Below are 15778 nucleotides of genomic sequence, written 5' to 3' on the forward strand. Positions count from 1 at the left end.
TTGCTTAACATTTCTGAATTTGCCTGAAAATCCCTTCTTTGCTAATTTCTGAATACTTGCTTAAATTGGCATGATTCAGACAAATTCTGAAATATTCAGACAAGTTCAGAAATGTTCAGACATAAATTCAGAAATAATCAGACATAATTCAGATCAATTTAGAAATGTTCAGAATATGAACACCCTGTTCATAAAGATTCAGACTGCAAAAAAGTAATCAGACTGGGTTCAGTCAATTTTCAGACATGTTTCAGAAATATTCAGAAAAATAATTTCATATAATCTTGTATTCTACCTACTGAGCTTAGCTATGCATACTTTTTTGTTGGGTATAACATTACTACGACACAAGTGTAGGTCTTATCGGCCACTTTCTAACATTTAATGATGGAGAACATCCCCAGGTACCCCTCTGTATGTTATTTCTGGCACAGGCATCAGGCATGCTTAAATTAAAACTTCAAACATTATTTATACCAACTGAAAATTAGCTACAGCAAAGCCTAAAAGATATAATTATGATACAAGATACACTTGTAAAATGCTACACATCAACAAACTATGCAAATAATAATTTTCTTATTCTTGTCTTTAATAATAATATGTACATAATATTCTTTTGATTTGCAGATTATCAAATCAAGGAGTTAATAAAGAGAAATGAGCCATGCCATGAGAAAACCAACATTGTGGGTTTGCGACCAGCATGGATCCAGACCAGCCTGCGCATCCGCGCAGTCTGGTCAGGATCCATGCTGTTCGCTTTCAAAGCCTATTGCAATTAGAGAAACCATTAGTGAACAGCATGGATCCTGACCAGACTGCGTGGATGCGCAGGCTGGTCTGGATGCATGCTGGTCGCAAAGCCACTATGTTGGTTTTCCCATGATGTGGCTCAAATGTTTAAACTATTATCCTTTTTGTTTCCATTAATAATCAACTTGATTATTTATTCCAAATTATTTATTCCGCTAAAATATCAAAACCTGACACACGTATAACTAACGCATACCGGTAATTATAGACTAATTTCATAACTTAAACAAAGCCTTTTATTTTTCATTATGAAAGCACTGATTCTTTGCCCTTCCAAATAGTATATTTTCAGATGAAAGAAGTTGGGTCTAAATTGTTTCGCTGGGATTGAAAAATCGCATTAACACAGTTCAGGTCTTGTGTTCCATTCCAATGGAAAGACAGACCAGGCATATGTACAGAACTATACACCTGTTGCCAGTCTTTCTATGGCAATCTCACCTGATAACCTGAGCGGGGCTCTTAAACCCACAAAGTGACGGGCAAGTAAAGTCTTGAGTCAACTACCTTAAAAGGACACTGGTTCCATTTCAATGGCAGTGAAATCCTCCCTCACCCCCCCCCCCCAACCCCCACCCCACCCTTACACACATCCCACCAAAGAAAAAAGTTATATTTACAGCACAATCGCGGTTTACCTTTGAATAAACTTGCATAATTTCGTACTATATATTTTTGCTAAGCATTAATTGCATATCATTTATCTGAAAGTATGTGCATATTTATGAAACAAACCCTGTAATGACCTAATCTTCATCTTTATGCAATCTTGGCATATAATAAATTTATCATTCTGTACCTTCAATCTGAATATTTCAAATTTGAATACCTGACATTTCCTGATGAAAAAAAGGAGAAAATAGTTCCTGGAAAAGCTGATAGTACACAGAAATGGCAAGTTTCCAATCATATTTCAAATATCTATCATAGACACATGCATACAAATAGCATACTGTAAAAGCAGAAATTTTCGCAAGGGTTTAAATTTTGCTATATTTGCAACTTGCCCTACATATCGAGACAATTAATCCTCGCATAGATATTAACCAATAGTATTTATTTATTCAAATTCAAGTAGGATTCCATTTTTATAATATCACGAATATTAAACCTTGCAAACATACTCAAAATTTAAAATTCACGAAAGTATGACCCAGCAAAAATATATACTTTTACAGTATCTGATTCCCCTTCGGGTTAAGAATTACATTGCAGGGACGGCAAATTCAATTGTCCGTATTGCCCAGGTTGTCCCAAAGCTAAGTGTACGGACAAGTGAAATTTGACCAGAATTTACTATATAACTACCATACAGACAAGTAAAAACTAGCAAATGACAAAAACGGACAAGCAAGTCAAAATCAGATTTCGCCACCCCTGTACATTGACACAGTATAGGCCATATGGCAGTTTTTACAGCTTTTTATGGTGTAGGAAGACCAAAGACATGGACGTGCACCAGCCACCTGGGTCACACTGGTTATTCGGGTACCTACTCGTGTGAGCAATACCACCCTCGTGTGATTAATGTACATGTTGGTGAACATGATCTTCCTGCTCTGTATACTGTGAAATCATTAATATTCGTGGGGGCTTTATTTTCGTGGATTTCGTGGTTGAGTCAATCCACGAAATTTAATCCCAACGAACAAGTAAAATTCCCATTAATATATTGTTCAAAATTTGAAATCCACGAATTCATATCCCCACGAAATTGCCGCTGTGACCAAAACCACGAATTTTCATGCCCACGAAATTAAATGATTTTACAGTACCTGACACAGTATAGGCCATATGGCAATCTTTACAGCTTTTTATGGTGTAGGAAGACCATACCTGGAAGACCAGAGGCATGGATGTGCACCAGCCACCTGGGTAGAACTACCAACCTTACGACAATCAGTTTGCTCACATGAAGAGTTACATAACAGTTTTCAATTTTACTAAAATTTAATACAATCATTTTTGAGAAAGTAGCTTTAATTCACATACCTCAAGGGAGATCAATATTTGAGCCGTGCCATGAGAAAACCAACATAGTGGGTTTGCGACCAGCATGAATCCAGACCAGCCTGCGCATCCGCGCAGTCTGATCAGGATCCATGCTGTTCACAAAGGGTTTTTAATAACAATGTCTGAAAGCAAAAACAGCTGGATCCGACCAACTGCGAAGAGCGCAGGCTGGTCGGATCCTGCGGGTCAAAAAACCCCACTTTGCTGGTTTTTCATGGCACGGTCATTAAAATTTTATCTTTTTTTTTTTTTAAAAAATTTAGAATGATAATGAGCATTTTACTTAGTCAAGTTAGTGATTCAAAACAAAAAGATCTTGATAGAAAGGTATTGAAAAACATTCCATTTTTACTTCAAAAAATGTTATCAACTAAAACCTCTTAATAAAACCATGGCCAAAAACATAACATAAAAACAATACAAGGGTTTTTTTCGCTACATGGAAAAAAAGTATTTATTTACCAGCACGTAAAACAGTGATTAATTCCCTGTTTTTTTAGGGGAATGATAAAAAAGCAAACTTATCGAGCATATTTTTTGGCACCCAAAAAAAATAATGTTTTTAATTTAACTTAAAGGTTCAAAATGTTTAAAATTTTTGTATTAAAAAATTTTGTTATGAACAAATCCTATTTTAGATAATTGTTTTCTTGTATATTTGAAAATGGTTTGAGTATATATTTACTTACATAGCAGAAACAACAGTTGAAAATTTATGATTACCTCCGTATTATGGCTCGAAAATGTGTATGTCCATATGCGATAATTTAAAAGAAGTGTATTACAGTATTTTTTTAAAAATAAACGTATCAAAACGACAAGTCTTCATTGTTTTAACTAAAACCCAAACGCCCTTTTGGGGCTGTAAACCCAAAAAGGGAAAAATGGTTGGAGAAACATCTTTTTTTTTTTCTATTTTTTCTCAGTGACAGAACACCAGGTGCACAACTCTACATGCTATATAACAATCCTCTAATGTTTTATGGCTGTACCAGTAGGTCTACTACATTTTTAGATTTGTGCAAACACAAGCTCATATGCCCTTTAATGCATATATTTTACTAAGCAGTGATTTTTTTCCCTTTTGGGAAAAGGTCCGGTACCGGATAAATTGGGAAAAATAGCGAGGCTTTTACTCAGATTGGGAATTTTTATAGTTAATTAATAACATCATTTAGAATGCTTCTTCCTTTATTTCCATGTAAATAGCATCAAACAAACTGTTTAAATGGTTAAATCATGGTGAATGTCTATTGTAACTAAGTTTTCCTTCTGTAATCATCAAAATGCAAACTTAATTTGGTAATTTGGGGAATTTTTGGATGATAATTGGGAAAAAAGATTGCATTTTTCAATTGGGAAAAGGTCCTTTTAGGGGTGCTTTATAAAGAAGGAAAAAAATCGCTGACTAAGTCAAGAGCCATAACTCTAGTCCGGATGGGTGAAATCTCAACCAAAATCCAAGGTGTACAACTTTATGTATGCTATATAATATGGCATTCCTATATTTTTACTATGTCAAGGGCCATAACTTTGGTCTGATTGTGAAATCCCAATTTACACACCTTTGTACAATTTCACTTGCTGAATGACAATCCTGTGAGGTTTGGAGACTCCAGGTCAAATACTTCCTGAGATATGCAATACACAAACTGGGATGAATATATTTTTGACTATGTGAAGGGCCATAACTCTGGTTGGGCTATGTGAAAGCCCAATCAAAACACCAGGTGCACAACTTCACATGCTGAATGACAATCCTGTGAGGTTTGATGACTGTGGGTCAAACCATAATTATATAACCTAATAATGAATCCTCTTTTTGTAATCAGTAGTATAGATAAGTAGTATGGACAAGTTATTTTTTTTTAAAATCTTTGTTGAAAATGCAGATAAGATGCAAAAGTAGCCTTGGTACTAAATATTCTTTCAAAGCTCAGCTGAAATCCAGTAAAACATCTGATTTAGTGGAGCAGTTGAGACAGATGGACAGACAAGCTAAAATGAATATTTCTCTCCATTTATGGACAGACATACTGGCAGCTGACGTCAGTTTACTCCATCATTCTTTATACATTCCGTGGGATGTCCTGGACATTGTTAACAACATTTACTTCACCTTAGCGCAAAAAGTGAAAAAGTCCTTCTTTAAGTCAATGCAGTTATCCACTTCTTGCACAGAGGTGACAGTTTACTTCACTAGTTTCTGAAGAATGCCCAAGAGTTTAACAGTACTGGGTACGTGAAAGGAGCATGCAAGACACTGTGCATCTGATTTAATTTTTACCTGGAAATTTGATTAATGTTCTTTCTCTATTTCAGTTTAATAGCTTATGCATAAAACTCTCTTAACCCTTATCATGCTGGACAGGATTGGTTCTGCACTGTTCGCTATTCAGTCAGTGTCTTTTTGGTAAGCACCCCTTTTAAAAGCTAATGGTACTGCCTAAACTGAAAGATAGACAAGTTCATTACAGAAATTTAGCAGGATCATAATTATTACATACTCTTGCATATTGGAGGTTAAAACTCGCATTTTAAGAAACCAATATAAAAGCTAAATAACTAATCAAACTGACATGGGCATTAAGAGGGCCACACAGGCCCAAAGTCACATACCAAGACCTTGATTGTTTGACCTTGAATATCTGTATGACACACTAAATCATAAATGGTAACAAAAAAAAATGGTTTAGTATCAACTAGTGGGCCAAGTGCCACAATCTGGACCTTACTATGATGCTACTGACCAAGTTCTTCAAGATCCACCAAGCAGTTCATTAGAATTCCTTTACTAGTGACCTCTTAAAGGGGACAAGGGCCCCATTTCATCAAACTTGGTCGAGGATCTTATAAAGATGCAAGACAAAGTCTGATGAAAATCGATCAAGCGGTTCACTTAATTTAAAGAAGCAGTTGTCTTTAAGGTACTTCCGCAAATTGAAATTAGAAATTTATGTGAAAAATCAGAATCCTCGAAACAGCTTTCGAAATGCAAGGACATAAAATATATATGATAAAAGTTGAAAAGATATATCTGTAGGTAAACTTGCGAGCATGAAAGCTACGCTGAACCCTATCTCCACAGAGCTTTGGAAGAAAATGAGTGAACATTTTTGGTGCAAAATTTTGGTATCGTATGCAACCTAAATTGCTATAAAATATTTATTTTCAAATCAAAGAAATGCCAAAATAGTGCACACGAGCGTTACTTTTTCAAGAAAATGTCGTTAAACATTCTAATGCGCAAAACACGTGCACAGTTTTTCTAAAATATTTCGCCGCCATGTTTATTTCAAGGAATAAAATATATGATTGTTCTTTTACCTCAGATTTCCTTACTGAAATATGTATGTCTCCTTATTCATGGTTAGAGATATCCATTTAGTATAGTTTTTCACTGTCCATCTCCTTAATCTGTTACCGATCCTTCACATTTAAAGAATAAACGCAATGTGTAATGATAGTTTTTCGTTTTACACACCTCTCTTGGACAAGAAAGCCGTTTCACTTAAAATTTGTAAGCATCCGCTGGCAAAATATTAATGAAAGATCGGAACTTTTTCTAAAATAAAGTTGAATTTCAATCATTTTCAAAAACTGGAAATATTGCGCATTGTGTTGAATTTATAAATAAAACAAAAATCCCCAAAATAAACCATTTTAGAACTTTTCCGGGAACTATAAGTTTCAGCCGAACAACACATTTCAAGATGACACAAAACTGATTTCTCTTCGTAAACAATGTCAAAGTTCACCTGAGGAACATTGCTGAAAAAGTAAAAGTGCTTACTTGTTTCAGTTTTACGTCCTGTAGAAAACAATAAATTTTCAACTTTAAATGCATATATGTTCTATAATTATTCCAATATAAAAAACCGTCCGATCTTTTCCGTGAGAAATAAAACGAAGCAAATTTAACTATTTGTTTACACTTCAACCATGTGAAATTAAAGGATGTACTAACACGAGACTCCCGTGCATTTTGAACCTCGTGATGAATAAACTGAATTTACTTTAAAGTATGGTGTCTCAGTTGAGCCAGTTATTTGTTAATTTCAGAGAACATACATTAAAGAAATGTTTATAAGATTATGCATATTTACTAGTCTACTTTATATTAACGACGATAGAAAACAAGTGTGCACTCGGCAAATAGCAAGGCTATTATTTTCAGGTGTATACTGAACACTGATCCCAATGTTCGTAATTTTCAGATAAAGAACTCGTTATCCTTGGTTTCGTAGACAGTCTTAGTACTGGACCGCTGCTTCCGCTGTCAACACCGCAGTAATCACTAACTAATGTAAAGTCAGTGTCCATTTCTATGCCGGAATTTCAATACACATTTATTATCAGTTTAAATCTATGAAAGTGTGAAAAAAATATCATTGTTTAACGAAGAACCAAGATACAGAAAAGTTACTTTTGAGATATTGCTGATTTTAATCATCAGGTTTTCGCGTGAGAAGTTCAACTGATTACACTTTGTAAAAATTGTTTCGTAGTTATCTACAATTGTATACAAATTGTATTACCTCCTAACATATTTCATTTTGGCTGTACATTTTTTCTGCGATTTATTCTCACTGTGTTTTTAAAAATATGCTGCATAAATTTTCATATTGTATAAAAAGTCGATAGATTAAAATTGGTTAGTTTACGACGCATGAAACATCTAATAAGGAATCACTAAACATCGAACTTGTCCCGGACCAGTATGCGGAAATACCAGATGTTTTAAGATTGTCTAAAAATATTTGCATATATCATGACAAAGCAAATATTTCGATTGTTTTTATAATTTATAAATATACAATCACGTATGTGTGAGAAAGTTACGTTAAGTAATTTCGGTAGTTACCGCAGGAAGTGCCGAAAATTCCATTTCCACCACATTTTCCGTGAGATAAACAGCGCGTAAGTACATAAATTCCACTATAATAAATTAAACCTTTCTTATACTTGCACAATCCTTGAAAAGAATTTTGGATCGTTGCCAAATGTTGTTCACATTAAGTTTGAGACTTTTCTTACAATTTTAGGCAGTTTGGTACACCATACGTAGAAAAATCATTGTCCGCACATTGCACTACTTTTATGTATGCTGAAAATAGCAATATGTACAGATTTATTTTCGTTTTAATACATGAGGTGGTCAGATTTGAAAAGAGATTTTGTACTAAGTTTAGTTCTATTCTGTAAGACAATTCTCCTATGCACTAATTGAAACTTTGAACTAACTTTTGCCATTCATGAATTTTTAATAAAGTATTTTGAAAGGATTTATAAATCTAACCAAAAATTTGGAAAAATACAGGTAAAATATCTTCTTTGTTTATTTCCAAATTTTAGTTTTACTTTTTATACAGCTACTTTTAGTTCAGGTCTTGCAAACTGAGCTGTTTTTGTACTCTGGAACAGCTGCATTTGAAAGCTTTCCTTCACTATATTTTCACACCTCAAATGAAGGTCACCCTAATTTCAAGATGGCGGAAGTACCTTAAAATATTTTTAGCTCTATCATCAAACACCCTCATTCGACCAAGAGTAGGAGAGAACCTTATAATTATACTACAGACAAAGTCTGATGAAGATCTGAAGACTGGTTGTCTGCATGAACATCTGAGCACCCCGAATCAGTCACAGAAATTCGTAAACCGCGCCAACATGATTCTTTTACTTCTTTTTCGTAATGAAAACTGTACATGCAACAGAAAAACACTTTTAAAACAGTAAGGAAGTCTAAAGGCCGTCAAGGTTCTGCGTGGAGTGCAAACAAACAAAAAAATCCTAAAGCTAGTGCGAGAACGCTGTGAATGACATCATCGTCACGGCTTCCAGTAAATTTTGCAAAGTATGATATTCGCTGTATTTAAAGAGGAATGATGAAACTAAATGTAAACTTCACAGTTTGAGTTAAGTTTCACATTCTTTTGAGTGTTGAATATTTCTTTTTAAAAGGATATATAAAAGGTAAATCCCCATGCTAGGCAGTGCCTTAATTCATATTATAAATAATCTGTTTTGGTTGAAAAATGGCAGAGCGTGGAACGAAGGACATGGCTTGCTGAGGCACTGAATACCTTTATTTATTAATAGCAGAGCTACCGGCGCCGCAAAGCGGCGCCGACAGCGTCGCATTACGGTTAGACGTGTGAAAAAGAAAATGAATAAAACTGTGTACAGACATTACTATCGAGTTGAAAATTCGTGGTAAGTTTTTGGAATCGGTGTTGTTCGGGTTTCTTCCAGTACGCAATGCTCATAGTAATTAATCAGTAAGACGTCAATAGACGCTTGCTGTTTACAGTTGACAAAAGCGTTTCGCTTACTGCTTTGAACGTTGAATAAAAATGTAAATGAGCGCCTGATAATAAGAATTTAGTGCTAAATACATTTTCTACGAAGAAAGAAAGGTAAAATACAATATTTTCAATGTGAAACGATTTTCGTCACGCTGCCGCAACTGAAGTTTATTATATATACTTATATTTGTGGTGATGACGTCATACTTCCACACTGGTGCAGTGGTTAGCGAGGTCACGTTGAAATCCAAAGGTCGGGAGTTCGATCCTCACCAGAAGCGTCTTTTTTTTTAATTTCTTTTTTATTTCAGGTTTTTTTTATTTTATTTATTATGGGTTTTGAAAGTATTGTAAAAATAATAAAGTCATTCATGTGATATTTAACAAGCGTTTTGTTAGTGATGTCAGGTTCCAATGTAGTACTGTCTGTAGCCTACAGTAGTCAGTAGATAAAACTTTTAAAAAAAAAAAGGTTTTTGGATCAAAATTTACAGGCATTGAACTGTGAAAAGCACAAAATGCTCTTCTCCCTGTTAACATATATTTCATCCACAAGCTTAAAAATCACTGACCAGAGTTTATTACTAGGAAAAAAACTATTGACTATGAATTATCAATAAACATCAAAAAGGCTCATACTAGTAACTACCATTCCTAATCTGTATCAGTTGTGCTAAAAGATTAACCATAAAAATGTTAACTTCGCAGTTCAGTAAATAAAACAGAAGTTTTCGAGAATTTCGGCAAAAAAGTGATTTTCTCTGGGTAAAATTCTCATCATTTACATGTACAAAGCTAGTCTTTTGGTTTTTAAACAAGCTTTGTACATGTAAATGGTTTTCATTCTCCCATACCAGAGGTCTATCATGAAACAGAATTGAATTTTACTTCATTAACTTAATGATATATTTTTTTTTGTGAAAATTTTACCTGGTTTCATGATCTTTTCAGTTATCATAAATGTCTTCGTGATTAACTTACTTTCATTATTTATTGTACATATTCAATTCAAGATAATTTTACATGAAGCCAATTTCTATAAGGTAATCCTATTGAATGATAGTTTATAGAAGTAATAAAATGTTGTATGCATCACGCATAAATCCTTTTTATTGGACCTGTAATAAAGCTTGGCGATTACCTCTAAATAAGGAACGTTAAAACAACACAGACGTTTATAACCCTGATAAGGCTATAGTTGCGTTTTGAATTACGGGTATTTTCTTTTTGTAATTACAAGGTATAATTATCATGTGACTTTAAACTTTCGCATAATTTTTATTTTGCAAACAGTTTTCATAATTATATTGGCGGAATATGTGTAGCTTCATTAAAATGAGTAATATCTGCTTGAATACGGCAAAATACCTGTACAACCCTAATTGCCACTATCTTTTTTTTTTTTTTTAAATATTACAAACATACCATAATTTTCGATTCATTTAACTTCCTATTTTCCAATATGTTAAGAATTACTGAATTGATATACGTATGATGTTCAACCAATTCAGAATAAAAAAGTTCAAAACCTACACATGGGTAATTATTAACAGCTGTTTTAAAAAAAAAAATCTTACGTATATATTTTTGTGACATAAGAATGGATGTGGTAGTGGCAGCAGGCATAATACATATTAAACAGACAATTTTAAAATGTCAATTCTAAAATAATGTGTTATGACCTTAAAAATTATAAAATCGTAAAAAAACATAGTTCGATTTTGTGTGTGTGTGTGGTGGGGGGTGGTGGGGGGTGGGGGGGTACTTAGGTCTTATACACATATTATACTTAAAGACAACGTTATTTAAAACAACTGTAAAATCAGATCATATTTCTTAAATATATATGTCAGATTTTATTTTTCAACGACAGCGTATTTTATAGATGGGAGACGCCGTAAAAATATCAAAGCTAGTGCTATATAAATATAAAAGGAAGTGTCTAGGGGTACGAACCTCCTTTTTCCTAGAGATTAAGGGTCATTTACATTTCAGATTTGGTTGAAAATGAAAAAAAAGTAAGACTTCATCGATATTTGCCTTTAACTTGAATCTTAATGGTTTACAGTTAGCAATGTTCACCCGATTTCTAAATCATGTTAAAATATACATTCTTCTTATATAAGAATATGTATGAAAATATGGTTTTTATTGCTGATAGATATGTTATATTAATATAAAAATTAATTTAATTATTATAAAATAACATGTTAAAAATGCTATGGTTCAGAAAATTACATATTAAACATTCTTTTATTTCTAATAAAAAATCCCTTTTTCATAGGTTGTAATTCCAGTGACGTTTCAATTAAGCTTGTTTAATTATCTTATATATTTATTTACGTCTCATCTATATACATCAAATACATAGAACAAAGTCAATTATTTAACAAATAAAAAGTACACAGCCGCTCTATACAGAGCTACAAGAGACAATGCATACTTAAAATCTATCAGTCTTATGAAAAACCTTCTCTTTTATTACACATGATATTGAAATAAACATCCAGGTGACAATACCCGGAGGCAATAGATATCGACATCGCAATACCGGTCACCTGTTACCAATACCATAATAGCCGTTGTCTCCCCTGATATCGATTTTCTGCAATATCGGTCATGAGGTCAATTCTTCCTAATGAATATTTTGCCTTAAAGTTGGACACATTATTCTTTCTAAAAAGAACTGTAACTTTCTTTAGATTTAATCTTAATGCATTTTAGGACATTCATTCAGAAATCAGGAATTATCATTAATTCATGAAAATTTTAATAGATCTTAAAGAACATGAACTTCCTAAAATGGATCCATAATTCCAGGTCATTCCAGCAGCACTCCTTTAATTTTCAAGGGGAACGCGATTTTTCAAGGGAGCTCTGCCTTCTAGGTAGCACCTAAGTTCATATTATATATATAATAAATGGGAGCTGGATTTAGTTTTGGGTCCTGGACTGCCAATGGATGTTTTTATTGATAAAAAAAATTGTGCCGAATGCCTATGATGTAAATGGGTTCTGGACTTATCTTTTGTACTGGAATGTTTTGCATGTTTTTTTATTAGATAGTGTAACATAACTGACCAAAAAATACTACTGGCTGTGCGACAGGTTAAACGCTATAGTAGAAACAGATAAAATTATCCAAAATAATGTTGAAGGATTTAGCAAATGTTAAAATTCAACACCATAGTCACTAGAAATGTTACCATGAATGAAAAAAGATTAAACAAAATGTTCTCACCATAGATATTTAATCTGAATACAACTGTCGGTAAAAAACAACCGAAAAATCAATAATTTGTGGATTCTTTGTCATCGCATTATCATTTCCACAACATTGACCTAGCAACACTTCCGTTTACAAAAACCTTTACTTCCGGTAAATAAACACCTATATTTATATACCTTTTTGTTATTTATTCCTGACTTAAAATTCGAATAACAAAAGATCTTGTATAATTTCTATTGCAATAGTATTTTTACTGAAAAAAAGGATCTGTTCAAATAAAATTTAAGGAACGACTTATAATTGGCACTACTTTTGAAACGTGCAGTATCATTCCGCAGCTCGAGCAATTTCGCCATTTTCAGAATATATAACGATCCCTCTGGGTAGAAATTGGTAATGTAAACAAACTCACATGTACAATTTCGCCGGCACAACAATAAAATTATGTGCTAAACATTAAACGTCCATGACATCGCCATTGCACGGCACATATGCATTATATATTCGAGGACTATTAGATTTCTAAAGTTTACATTTCTAAACCTAATTTTATTTAAAATGCAGTAGACAAAATAATTTTGAAATTTCTGGTCAAAGCATGAAAAGAATTTTTTATCAGAGATAAAACTTGTTTCTAACTGTTCTTGAAAATTCATTGCAAACGAGATTGCTGGATAACCAAAATATGTGGCCACAAAACTTTGTAACTAACAAGACTGTTGTACCGTCCTTAATTTCAGTAAGGCCCCCATCACACCAAACTAGTTCTTAAAACGTCCCAACCCGTCCTAAAAAGTGATACAATGGGCTGCGATCTGACTAGAACTTTTGAACTTTGGCCGGGAAATTTCCATGATGCGATCGCAGTTAGTTCATAAACAGTTCTCGGTACGCCTATCGCGTTTTTATCTCGTCTGAAAGCCGTTTTTAGTAAGTTCAGTTTGGAAACAAATGCCTCATTCACCTCATATGGAGACCGTTTGTAGGCAGCCCATGCCTGTCTAGTCGGATGAAAGAAGTTCATAACTAGTCCTACTTGGTGCCGAGTACGTTGATATACGTTCTAACTAGTTTTTAAGGCGACCAACTCGTTCACAGACAGTTTAACTCGTTCTGAGTACGTCCTCATATTGTACGGACAAGTGAAAATTGACCAGAATTTACTATATAACTATCATACGGACCAGTAAAAAATATCAAATGACAAAAACGGACAAGCAAGTCAAAATCAGATTTCACCGCCCCTGCTGGTACATTCAAAACGTAAATTGTGAACACGTTCTGGCCCGATGGCTATAAAAGCCATCCAGTTTCGACCAGTTCTCATTCTCGTTTGTCTCTTCAATCTCTCAAGAAAAAAATCCACAGAAATAGGCAAGTATCAATATACCTCCAAAGAAAAACGGGGCCGAACAGAGGAGGGTGTTAAAACAGTAAAATAACAAGTGTCTCATTGCTCCTGCACAAAAGAAGCCAATATAGAGCCTCCGAGTCAGCCCTTGAACCTGAAAGTCAAGGGAATGAGGGTCATAATTAATCCCCTGAACCTTCTGACGACTCGGTATGAAGGAGGATATAGCTGGAAACCAAGAAGAGAAAAACAAAGGCATACACTCTGTTAATCCTTGTGCCCAAGTCTTGAACCAGTACTGCATCCTTCCTTGTGTAATTGTAGACGGGATAGACGTTGGAGGAACTGTTATTAAACGTAGAAAACGCACTAAAATGTGCAGAGCGTACTGATAACCTATTGCAAACTCTTAGACCTGTTTAGAAATGTATTGCAAACTTAGTATTTTATTTTGATCGTAATCAGATGAAATAATGACTCACTAAGGATGATGTGGTCAAGTTAAACCTGTCCGTGAAAGGGTTGAACGAGATATAGACGGATGCGGTCGGTGTGAACACATACTGAAATTGACACCCAATCACAATTACGTCATACCACGTCTCTAGTACGATCGAAGTACGGCAGTTCAGTTCTTAGTACGTCCATCTCGTTTTAAGTATGCTGTAAGTCAGTCTAAATGCAAGACAGATTGATCGGCAGAAACTTTTGAGCAGGCTCAAAGTTCTGGAGCACCATTTCCGTTCAACCCGGTCCGAGCCAGTCCATAAAGTTCTTAGACAGACTGTAGAACATCGCTTCCACGTCTGTTCCATTGCTACACAGTTTGAGCCCATGTGGCTACATATTTTTAGAACGTACTGAAAACAGGCTTGGTGTGATGGGGGTATAATCATGTAGTCCAACTAATTGTACGCGAGTCATGATATTGTGATAATTTTTGCATAGGTCAATATCTTTCCTCCACATACAACATAGGAAGGACCTTTTCTGTGGTGTACCTTCTGCGACAATTCTAGGTGGCGAGGCGGCGATTTTTAAATAGCATAAACTTTAACTATTAAAAACCAAAAACATTAGTGAAATTTTAAGATACCTGGAAAGAATATCCATTTTTTCCTTCCATTCAATTGATGTTTATGTGAATAAAAGGCAAAACACAAGTTTGTCACTGTTTTAAACAACATACCCTAAAGTTTACACAAATTTTACATGGCTCCGATTCATGTCACGTGATTGATAATGACCAACCGCACTGTCAGCGTGTACCAAGTGTAATGGCGGACTTGTAAATACAGTGAGGTAGCCAAAATGAAACGTATAGTGTTTACGCTTTATTAACGTGTTTTACTGTTATGTTTAAACCATAAAATGATTCAATTTTATTTTGTTTTACAATTTCATCGTTGAAGTATATTGCCTGGTCGTGTTTTTACCTAAATCTATTTTCACCACAGAAAAGGTCTTTATTAGTTTTGACGTAAAGAAAGGGATTATGACCTATCGCGAAAATATCTCCAAATCAGTTTGATGTCAAATTATTTGGTAAAGAGAGGGATTATGACCAATCATGAAAATATCTCAGAATCAGTTTGACGTCAAATTATTTGGACTAGTAATCATGTAAAACTGTAGGAAGTGGCCAGGGGTATGGATTCAAACACCATGAATCTGATTTTAGAGGTACGGATATAACAAGCCTATATGAGTTTGTACATGAGTATGGATCTCCTTTTTCCAGTAGTCCAACCTAAATTGACGTGATCCTAGGAAATTTTGAGATAATTTTTTCATATATACCGCCTTGGTAGCCTAGTGGTAGAGCAGCTAACGGTCTGCTTCGAGTGCGGGAGGTCGTGGGTTCGATCCCGGCCACGTCATACAACGTAAAAAATGGTACTAGTAGCTTCCTCGCTTGGCGCTCGGCATTAAGAGGATAGTGCTAGGACTGGTCAGCCCGTTGTCGGTATAATGTGACTGTGTTGGGTGTCATGTCACGTGTCTACAGCGTGATATTCCATTGAGGCAGCAATATAAAGCTGGGCATTGTGCTCACTGCTA

General features: G+C 34.5%; 2 protein-coding genes across 3 annotated transcripts in view; one reads left to right on the plus strand and one right to left on the minus strand.

Moving 5' to 3' along the window:
- The window catches only part of LOC123542942 (uncharacterized), a 57525-nt gene extending 45031 nt beyond the window's left edge, over nucleotides 1-12494 (minus strand). The window contains exon 1 of the mRNA XM_045328989.2: nucleotides 12379-12494. The gene's annotated coding sequence lies outside the window, so the exon portion shown is untranslated. The remainder of the gene's footprint in view (nucleotides 1-12378) is intronic.
- Nucleotides 12495-12687: 193 nt separating this feature from the next.
- LOC123542252 (high mobility group protein 20A-like) overlaps nucleotides 12688-15778 on the plus strand; it is a 43019-nt gene continuing 39928 nt past the window's right edge. The window contains exon 1 of one of the 2 annotated variants that reach the window (XM_053531892.1): nucleotides 12688-12759. The gene's annotated coding sequence lies outside the window, so the exon portion shown is untranslated. Of the gene's footprint in view, nucleotides 12760-15268; nucleotides 15401-15778 lie in introns of those variants that run through there. The other variant, XM_053531893.1, reaches the window with a different exon arrangement.

This window comes from Mercenaria mercenaria, chromosome 19, assembly GCF_021730395.1.
Source record: "Mercenaria mercenaria strain notata chromosome 19, MADL_Memer_1, whole genome shotgun sequence".
Taxonomy (NCBI): domain Eukaryota; kingdom Metazoa; phylum Mollusca; class Bivalvia; order Venerida; family Veneridae; genus Mercenaria; species Mercenaria mercenaria.